Genomic DNA, 11,169 nt, shown 5'->3' on the forward strand with positions numbered 1-11,169 from the left:
CAAAAAAAAAGTCTTTAAAAATATGTAAATGAGTCAGAGGGGCTTCATGCTCCATTGCTATTGTGCCCAGAGCCTCTCAGGCTCATTTGCATATTTTTTTTTAAGCTTAAGGGCAGAAGAAGCTAACAGAGGGGGCACACACCACCATGTAAGTGTCTCTGGTTTGCAATCCTTCCCGGTGGTAGATGTTCTTTATTGAGGTCACAGGAACAGTATAGTGCACCAGATTCTATAGCTCATGCACCACTGCTGGTTGGGTGCCATGGTCAACAGGTTAACTGCCACTATCATTTCCATCACAGATTGTGGTAACTGATGTCAGGTGTCCTCATTTCTCCGAAGTATAAAGAAGACTCAGCTGACGAGCCCTCTCCACACAACACTAATTGCACCATGGCTTAAATCTATGTGAGCTGGCTGACGGTTCTCTTATTCTACAGTTTCCTATTACTATAGGTGATTGAAATAATATGGAAGAGATAATTTTGCAGATGTTTATAAAGCTAATCCTACTACTACAAATTGTAATTGTAGGGCAGATTTAGAAAATTGTCTTTGCTGGCCATTTGTCGACCAATCACAGCACAGTTTTCATTTTGAAGAATATTTTCTTTTAGTAGAGTGGATAGAAATACTTGTTCTTACAAATCACTCCATGGTTACAACTATTTATATTATTAAAGCAATATTATTCTAACATACCCAGTGGATAAAAAAGTGGCAATAATATCATCACTATCTCATCTCTTTGTACACACTTTTCTTATCTCATTACCTCACACCCTTTGCTTTTAAAGAAAATTTAAAGGGGTATTCCCATCTGGGCATTTAATTTAATTCATTTGCCATATGTAAAGATTTCTTCAATTGGATGTTTTTTAAAAAAAATGTTGCTGTGTGAAGATTAATTTCTCATAAATGTAGTCATGTTGTCCCTAAGAAACAAGATAGATTCCTTGGATATGACCACCTCACATTTTGGCAGTAATGGTCAGACATGCACTGTTGAGCCCTGCCTGACCAGCTGGCTTCAGCAATCATTATCACAGGCTATACCTCCAGCAGAGGTGGCCATAGCTAAGGAGTTAGGCCCCTTCTACACTAGCGAGTGTGATGCGATGAACTCGCATCACACTCGCAACGCAAGCTGCCGGGAACGCACGGCACGAACGCTGCACCGCGGGAGTGAACTCAGCATGTCAGTTCACTCCCGCGGTGCAGGGTTCGTGCCGTGCGTTCCCGGCAGCTTGCGTTGCGAGTGTGATGCGAGTTCATCGCATCACACTCGCTAGTGTAGAAGGGGCCTTAGTCTTGTTTCTAAGGGACCATATGACTACATTTCTGAGAAATTATCTTCACACAGGTAATTTTAATAACATGTAATTGAAGAAATGTTTATGTATGGCAGATTACTGAAAAGGAATGTGCATGCCCAGGCGAGAACACCCCTTTAAGTGCTACCAATACTTTTCCCTATCTTTTTTTTTCCATCCCTTACCTTCCCCCACCCTCCACGACTGACGGCGATGTACTTACTACTCTTTTTATATTCATTGTGTATATATCTATTTTATTTCTTTGAATTTAACCTACCCCTACTCTTAACTCGCATACCCATCATAATTCATGAGCTCTATATTATCACAAGCTTCAGAATATACCACTTAACTCATTCTTATTTTCCAGGTTTGTATACTAGGTGGATAGTTATTTTTCCAGTTATAAAAAAAATTATTTTACGTGCCATCAGCAGACCTTTCATAGCATCACAAATTACCCCAATGGGTCCCCTTATTCCAACCTTGGTTCTCAAAATACAGTGCTTAACTTCACATGGAAGATTACACCTGTATGTTACCCTTATACACTCTAATACTTCTTCCCAGAAGCGGAACAGTTTTGGACACCTCCAAATCATATGAATCAGGTTCGCATCTGCTAAGTTACACCTAGGGCAAACATTAACTCCTTGTGCCACAATCTTACATACCTTTTGAAAATTATAGTAACATCTGTGCACCAAAAACACAAACCCTGCTCTCAAAATGATAAATAGCCACCCATATCTATAAAATGACACTTGTGAAAAATTACTGGATGAATAAAAGGTGACTATTGAGAGGAGGGGTGGCTTCCTGTGGCCAGTGGAGGAAGGCATTGATCTGAATATTGGAAAAAGGAAAAGAACCTACTGTGGCAACAAATGAAAGCAGATACGGCTTGTAATACTATGAGCGGAGAAGTTACTGAAATGCTTTCACTATTGTTACAGGCATAAATGACATTTAAAGCCAAAGCATATACCATGAAAAAGTGATACTTTTTTTGGCCTGTGAAATAAGAACCTTCAGTTATACATGATGCCTTAGGGCCAGTTCACACCTCAGTTATTTCATTTTATGGATCAATTATTATTATAAAAAAACAGAAAGGAATACACAGGTGCAAACATTTAATTCCATTATACCTTATCTTTGTATGGTACAATGACTTGACACCAGTACTCTAAAGAAGTAAAACTAATTCTTTTTTCTATCCAGTTAAAATACATGGTAGAACACAGAGACTGTACATTGAGATAAAATAGGGCCTATGCATTTTGGCACATTACTCATGGTCTTATCTTTTCTATAACTGATGAAAAAAAATGATGTATTTTGACTTATACTAGGTCACAAAAGTTGTCATTTCTTTCATGTATTATCTTTGCAGTTATCTCTTTTTTCCACATATACATTATTTTTATGACTTAAAATCATTGTATTCTAAATCTACAATCACATATGTGAAAATAACATACGTTCCAGAAACATTTGTAATCTTCATTCTTAAAACACTGATCCATATCATTCTTGCCTTTTTCTATTTTGGAATGTATACAATGAAGGTCATACTGTAAGCGAGGAGCTAAGCGAGGTAACCAACACGTCTTCCAGAGTAAGGAGACTGGATTTATCAATTTTTGCACATAACTTGTAAAATTGTTAGAACTTAACATTTTGTTTCTATAGAAATTTTAGTAATTCAATATAATCTGCTTCTCATAAATCTGTACAAGATGTTATATGAAGATACCGTATTTTACATCTTTTTGTCTTTTGTTGGTGGTATACATGGTTTGAGAGTTTGCATGGGTGGGATTTTTCTGGTTTTCTTTTGGTTACTAGTGTAGTCATGTTCTGTGTGAAGGATGTGGATGAAACTGTGTAGTACATGGTGATAGATATAGCAGGCACTCAAAAAAAAAAACATGAATACACCTAGATGCAGGATACCATCTTAGTGTTATGCAAGAGGTCTTACCAGATGTGATCTGTATCCCTGGATGGTGTAAAGAGGGGTAGGCATTTATTTTCTCTTTTAGGGGACTGCCTCTTCCATGAAAAATTATCATCCCATCTTACTACCTTTTGTTTCAAATCTTGTAAAGTATCAAGTACCGTATATTCCGGCGTATAAGACGACCTGGTGTATAAGACGACCCCCCTACTTTCCTGTTTAAAATATAGAGTTTAAGATATATTCGCCGTATAAGACTACCCCTTTTCCAACGCATACAGTAGTATACAGCACAGCCCCCAGTAGTATACAGCACAGCCCCCAGTAGTATACAGCACAGCCCCCAGTAGTATACAGCACAGCCCCCAGTAGTATACCGCACTGCCCCCAGTAGTATACCGCACAGCCCCCAGTAGTATACAGCACAGCCCCCAGTAGTATACAGCACAGCCCCCAGTAGTATACAGCACAGCCCCCAGTAGTATACAGCACTGCCCCCAGTAGTATACAGCACTGCCCCCAGTAGTATACAGCACTGCCCCCAGTAGTATACAGCCCAGCCCAGCCCAGCATTAAAAAAAAAAAAATAAACTTATATACTCACCCCAATGCTCCCCCGATGTCCGCGCCGTCTTCTTTCTTCTGCCGGGCGCCGCCATTGATCTTCCCCGGCAGGCGCCTAGTATGACGCGCCGCTGCTGACGTCATACTAGGCGCCCACCCGGGGAAAGACATGGCGGCGCCCAGCAGAAGAAAGAAGACGGCGCGGAAGACTGAAGACAGCACAGCGCGGACATCGGGGCCAACGGAGGGTGAGTATTTTCCCCCCAATGCCTTTTTGAGGCTGCCGGCAGCTTTTTGAGGCTGCCGGCAGCCATCGCTGTGCAAACACCCGCGATCGGTGCTAGCACCGATCGCGGGTGTTACCGGTAAGCCTTTGCTGCAATATGCAGCAAAGACTTACCGGGTATGGAGAGGGCTCAGCCCGTGAGCCCTCTCCATGCACCGGTACCCGCCGTATAAGACGATTACCGGCGTATAAGACGACCCCAGAGAAGACAGAAGATTTTTCTGTCTTCAAAAGTCGTCTTATACGCCGGTATATACGGTAAATAATTATCTTTATTTATTTAGCGCCATCAAATTCTTTACAAATCAAATGGTACATATACGATCTAAATTTTGCTTACCTGAAAATTTCTTTTCCTCGAAGTCCAAAGGCAGCACTGATGGGTAAGAGTCTGGAGTCCTAATTATGACAGAAGAACACAATAACAATGTTAATTAACAATAAATCAATTAAACGACTGCCCTATAAGTATCCTAGGAGTCAAGGAAGAGGCGTGTTTTATGCAGCAAAAAAATTATTTTATTGGGAGGGAATATAATAGTGCTGCCTTTGGACTTCGAGGAAAAGAAATTTTCAGGTAAGCAAAATTTAGATCATCCTCTCGTCCTACAGGCAGCACTGATGGGATTTAGGTAGCAAATCAAAGGGGGGGACAAATTTTCGAAGCCACAGTAGATAGCACCGATACGCCAAAGGCTGAGCCAGCTGAGGAGACATCCAGCCTGTAATGTTTAGCAAAAGTATTAGAAGAAGTCCAAGAAGCTGCGTGACAGATCTGATCTATAGAGAGCATTGCATACTCTGCCCAGGAAGTAGCAGTAGATCTTGTAGAATGAGCCCTAATCTGTAAAGGTGAAGGTTGTCCCAAGGCTCTGTAAGCCATAGAAATACTCTGCTTTATCCATCGAGAGAGAGAGGCTGCAGAGGCCTTCATCCCTTTTCTTGGACCTTGGAATTGGAGAAACAGAGATTCAGATTTTCTAAAAGATTTTGTCTTCTCTAGATAAGTCAAGACGGATCTTCTAACATCCAGAAGATGCAGAACTTGCTGATGAGCATTAGCAGGAGTTGGACACAAAGCTGGAAGATAATATTCCTGATTTAAATTAGAAACTGAGGCCACTTTAGGAACAAACGATGGAACGGTTCTTAGTATGATGCAGTCTGGTCTTATCTGTAAGTATGGCTCTTTGCAGGATAAGGCTTGCAGCTCTGAAATTCTTCTAGCAGTGGAAACGGCAACTAAAAAGAAGGTCTTCCACGATAAAGATTTGAGAGAAGCTTCCTGTATAGGCTCAAAGGGAGGTTCTGTGAGATGATGTAGGACCAAGGCAAGATCCCACTGTGGACATGGTGGCCTAATAGGAGGTTTGATGTTCCTTAAAGCCTTGAAGAATCTCCGTACTAAATGATTAGATGAGAATCTATTGTTATTTAAAGCATTGATTGCAGCAAACTGAAGCTTCAAGGTAGCAGGTTTTAAACCTTTATCAAGGCCATCCTGTAGAAAAGTAAGAATATCTGAGACTGAAGGTTCAGATACAGAATTATCTGAACACCAGGATGTGAAGACTTTCCAAACTCTACCATAGGACTTAATGGTCGCTGGTCTTCTAGCTGACAACAATGTCTTTATAACTCTGGATGAAAGACCTAGACCTGTTAGGGTCTTCTTCTCAATCTCCAGGCCGTAAGCTGTAGCTTCTGTGGTGATGGATGGAAAAACCCCATCTGTTCCAAGAGATGTGGAACTGCAGAAAGTTTCCAATATTCGCCCTTGGACAACCTCATTACAAGAGGAAACCATACTCTGCGTGGCCAAAATGGTAGGATCAGAATTGCATTCGGTTTCTCTTCTTTGATTTTGTAAAGTATCCTCTGAATGAGCGGTATCGGAGGAAATATGTAAATGAACAGGTTGGTCCAGGGAAGAGACAGGGCATCCACTGCATAGGGTTGGTCTGACCTGTAAAGAGAGCAAAACATTGGCAACTTCGAGTTCTGTTTGGTCGCCATCATGTCCATTTGTGGACAACCGAACCGACTGACGATCTGTTGGAAGATAACACTGTTCAGGGACCATTCCCCTGGTCTTAGTTGAGAGCGGCTTAAAATGTCTGCCTGAGTGTTCAGAGACCCTCAAATGTGGACTGCTGACAGACTCTGAAGGTTTTCCTCGGCCCAGGAGATAATCTTTCGACACAGTTTGATGAGGGGTGTGCTCCTGGTACCCCCTTGCATGTTTATGTAATAAACACATGACAGATTGTCGGTCTGTACCTTCACATGCTGTTTTTTCAGCTGGGTCTGAAAGAATTTCAGGGCTAAATAAATGGCTTTCAATTCTCTTTGATTTGAGGACAGAGTCCTGTCTGTGTAATTCCATTTGTCCTGAACCCAGAGATTGCCGAGGTGGGCCCCCCAACCTGAGGATGAGGCATCGGTTGTCAGGATCTGGGGTTGAACAAAACGTAAAGATCTGCCGGACGCCAAATTCTTCCTCAACCACCAACCGAGGCTGACTCTGGTCTGAGGAGTTAGTACAATCGGTTTGTCGAATCCTGCTGGAGATTTGTTCCAAACAGCCAGAATGTTGAGTTGTAGCTGTCTGAAATGTGCCTTTGCCCAAGGAACTGCTTCTATTATTGAAGTCATCAGACCCAGGACCCTCATGGCTGTTCTGACCGTTGTGCATCTTGTCTTGATAAGGTAGTGCACGGACTGCTTGATTTTCAAGATTCTCTCCTGAGGAAGATGAATAGTCATACTGCACGAGTCGAGAATATACCCCAGGAACTGAATTCTGGTTGTTGGAATAAGAAGGGATTTTTCCCAATTGATTAGGAAACCCAGTTGTTGTTGAGAGATTGATTCTCTGCTATGATCAGCCAGTCGTCCAAATAGGGCACGATCTGTATCCCCCGAAGTCTCAGTGCAGCCGCCAGAACTATGGTGGTCTTGGTGAAGACGCGAGGGGCTGATGTAATGCCGAATGGCAGACAGGTGAACTGGTAGTGAAGAGTTCTTGAATTGGTCACAATTGCTATTCTCAGATATTTTCTGTGACCTCTCCTGATGGGAATGTGGAGATAGGCATCGGCCAGGTCTATTTTGGCCATGTAGTTGCTTTGCTGTAGAATGGCGGTGGCTGATTTTATGGAGTCCATCTTGAATGCAATTTTGGTCAAGAATTTGTTTAGATAGCGGAGGTCTATAATTAATCTCCACCTGTTGTTTGGCTTTGGTACAGCAAATATGGCGGAGTACACTCCTTTTCCTCTTTCTGACAAAGGGACTTCTTCTAGAGCTCTTTTTTGGATAAATTCGTGCAACAAGGGAAGGACCTGAGATTTCTCGATTTTTGTACTCAAAAATCTTTCTGGCGGAATCTTGTCGAATTCCAAAGCGTATCCGTTTTTTACTGTGGACAGTACCCAAGCATCGGATGTGATGTCTGTCCATAAGTGAGCAAAGTCTGCCACCCTTGCACCTACTGGAGACAGACCTGGCATGGCGTCAGAAGTCAGGCTTCTCGTTTTTTTTACTGTGGAAGACAGTTCTGTCTTTAGACTTCTGAACTCCTCTACGTCGGTTACGAAATGCATGAAAAGGTCTTTCCGGTCTTGCTTTTCTAGGTGGAAAGCTCGGTTTTTTGGAGGTACTGGCTACTTGTGGAAAAGAGTTCCCCTTATCTTCACTAAGATTCTTCAACACCTCCTTCAGGTCTTTCCCAAACAAGGAAGATGGGTGGAAGGGAAGTGAACAGAAGTGATGTTTGGAGGCTACATCCCCTGTCCAGGGCTTTATCCACAGGGCACAACGTGCAGAGTTAGCCGTTAGCATGTTCTTAGATGCAAGTTTTAAAGAGTCAAGAGAAAAATCTCACAGAAAATCGCCTGCAAGTTTAACAGAAGACAAATTCTCATAAATTTCTTCTCTAGGGACTCCATCCAAAATGTCCCGACCAATCTGGCTTAGCCATAATCTTAAGGCTCGTGCAACAGGCACAGTAGCAAGAGATGCCTTAGCCATGGCTGCTGAGAGTTGATAGCTTCTGCGGGGCATAGCGTCAGCTTTCCTGTCAAGAGGGTCTTTAAGTAAAGAAGATTCATCTGCAGGAAAAATAGATTTTTTAGATAGTTTAGCCACTGGGATATCAATCTTGGGAGGCAATTCCCATTCTTCAGATTCTTTAGGGTCGATTTTGTATACTGCTCGAAAACGAGACCCCAAATCAAATCTTTTTTCAGGCTTAGACCAACCCTGTTCAAAGAGGACTTTAAGATCAGGATGACTAGGCAATACTTTGGCTTTTTTTCTGGGAAAATAAAAAAGTGCATCTTGGTTAACAGAGTCATTATGAGACTCATCTGTCTCCATTACACTTTTAACCGCCTTGATCAATTTAGAGGTTTTATCTTTGTGAAACAGAAAAAAATCCTCAGATACATCTGGCCCAGAACCTTCCAATTCAGGGCTATCCCCAGAAATTATCTGGGCTTCTGAGCAGCTACTAGAAGGTAAAGATATAGAAGATGATTGCCTATGATGTTTTCTACGTTTATGATGTCTTTTAGACTTCTTTTTCTTTGAACTCATCTCATCAAATACAGCAGACATTTTTTCCTTCATCCACTGAAAAAATACGTCTCCTCCTGAAGTCTGAGCAGGAGCTGCACAAGGGGCACAAACATCATCAGGGCAATCATCCGGTATAGGCTGCTCACAGCTAATACAGTCTCTATGATGAGACTTTCTCTTCCTTTTACCAAGGCTGGACATCTGTAACACAAACAACAAGTGTTAGGACATGCCAAATGAAGGAACAAGGGCACTCATGAAAGGAACAAACCTTAAGCTCAGACTGACTCTGCTGCCTGGCAGGTGCAGAGAGCATACCTGAACAGTACAGCCTTAAAACATTCCCAACAGGAAATGCAATGCACCTGGTCAGAGGCGACACCCGGGCTAACAACCAAATCCTTCTAACATAAGAAAAGGATGCAGGGGACGCGCTGAGCCCTATGGTTAGCAAGAGCTTTGTTCACAACAATATAGAAACCACCTTACGGTACATTGTAGATGGTGGCTTAAGGAAGGGGGAGATGCGGCAATACAGCAGCTATACCCCAAAGTATTGAGTGCAACACAAATCTGACCTCCACTTCTCTGCTTATTCAAAAGCCGTACCTGAGAATACAGCGGTTCCCGCTTCCAATGGGAGACGCAGTAGGAGGGGAGTTTATCCAGAAACTCCGAAAATACTGGACTTCCGCCACCACGGGGGGAAGGACAGCCTCAGAATGTAGTTTCACCAAGATTGCCACTGGTAAGACATTTGCTTCTACCCTGCTGGACGTGCACCACAGCCCAGGCCTCAGGGGAGCAAGAGGATACTGGCAGTAAACCTAATTAGGACAGAAGAAAAAAACACGCCTCTTCCTTGACTCCTAGGATACTTATAGGGCAGTCGGTTAATTGATTTATTGTTAATTAACATTGTTATTGTGTTCTTCTGTCATAATTAGGACTCCAGACTCTTACCCATCAGTGCTGCCTGTAGGACGAGAGGAAAAATACATTACAAACAGTCATATGGAACAATAGGAGTAGGGGTTACATGCAAGTTATTGGTTAGACTGTATTAATGTTATGTTTTTTGTATATGGCAGCAATAAAGAATATGCTATTAAAAATGGATATGTATTTCTTGATGTAGAAACAAGAAGGCCCAAGAAGTCTAATGCTAAATTAGCTCTCTCGCCCTTTCTTTCTGTACGCATAGACAGATAGATAAGCACACATACAAATATAACTTAACTTATAACTTACATTTTTGACTACGTTATTTTTAAAATGAAAACTAAACTGTGTTATTTGCTCAATAGTCCACAATAATTCCCACAGGCCAAGTGTAAAACAAATACCCCAGTTACGAAACTTTGAAAACACAAGGGATATTGTCAAGCTCCACACTTCAAATCCCATTGCTCTCTCAATTACCCTAATGTAGCCGAGAAGCCACATGTGTTGTGATTTGTACTTGACCTATAATTGTAGCTGAGGTGATATCACATGTTTCAATCACACCTACACGAACCAGTTATGTATGTATTACTGTTACCTAAATGGGGATTATTGTATTCTGCTACCCACTTCCTGCAATGTGTCAGGGGTAGGTAAGCCATAGAGCAAAGGTGGATTAAACCTGTGTATGATATAATGATAATTGTCTACATGCAAATATAGATACCACAATAGTATATAGCTGAATCCCAAAGAGCCAAAAGGGTCAGGTATTACCTCATGTGTTAGTGCAGCTGCTGATTCGTGAAGTCACTGGACAGGCCTGGTTTCCTTCTGTCGCAGCAGCTCATTTATCCCTCTGATTCTTAGGAGACCTGCAGACCATTGCAGTATATAAGCTGGAAAGGCTTGGATCAAACAGCACGTAGGTTTACCTGCTGCTGCGAGTGAAGGAAAACAGACCCATTGTGGTGGTCTGTAAGTCTTTCTTGCACTGATGAGATTAACTTCTTATGAGGAATTTTCATTGCAGCTAAAAGCAACTTTCATAGGCTCCAGTATTAAAAAGAGCAAGCGAGACAACTGTTCTCCCAGTTATATCAGATCTCACATCTTTAACATTACTCTGTATAAGGAGTTTTAGAGACAAGTATAGGTGCCCTCTAATGGATTTAGAAAAAGAAATAGCTGAAAAAAGGAATAGAAAATAAATCTTATGGATAAATGATTTAAAGAAAGATTTAATTAAATTAGATTTTATATTAGTAAGTAAAATTGTACATTATTTATATTGTGCCCCATTGTGCTAATGACACTGCTTTAAAGGGAACAGACATCGCCATGGATACTTACACATACATTATGTACGCACATGCGCTGGGCATCACGTTTGTTACCTCAGCTCTGCCATCACCTGATGGCTCGGTGACGTACTTCCGGACCACTTTTGAGAGCTTCTTGTGTGGTCAGCGCTGGTGTCACATCACTATGAGTGAACATCTGTGATTGGTACG

At 41.8% G+C, this 11,169-nt stretch overlaps 1 long non-coding RNA gene across 1 annotated transcript in view; it reads right to left on the minus strand.

The window, feature by feature from the left end:
• The window catches only part of LOC140087039 (uncharacterized), a 51,482-nt gene extending 40,850 nt beyond the window's left edge, over window positions 1-10,632 (minus strand). Inside the window, exon 1 of the long non-coding RNA XR_011849978.1 lies at window positions 10,433-10,632. This is a non-coding gene — a long non-coding RNA (uncharacterized lncRNA). The remainder of the gene's footprint in view (window positions 1-10,432) is intronic.
• Between the last annotated feature and the right edge of the window lie 537 nt (window positions 10,633-11,169).

This window comes from Engystomops pustulosus, chromosome 1 (assembly GCF_040894005.1).
Source record: "Engystomops pustulosus chromosome 1, aEngPut4.maternal, whole genome shotgun sequence".
Classification (NCBI taxonomy): domain Eukaryota; kingdom Metazoa; phylum Chordata; class Amphibia; order Anura; family Leptodactylidae; genus Engystomops; species Engystomops pustulosus.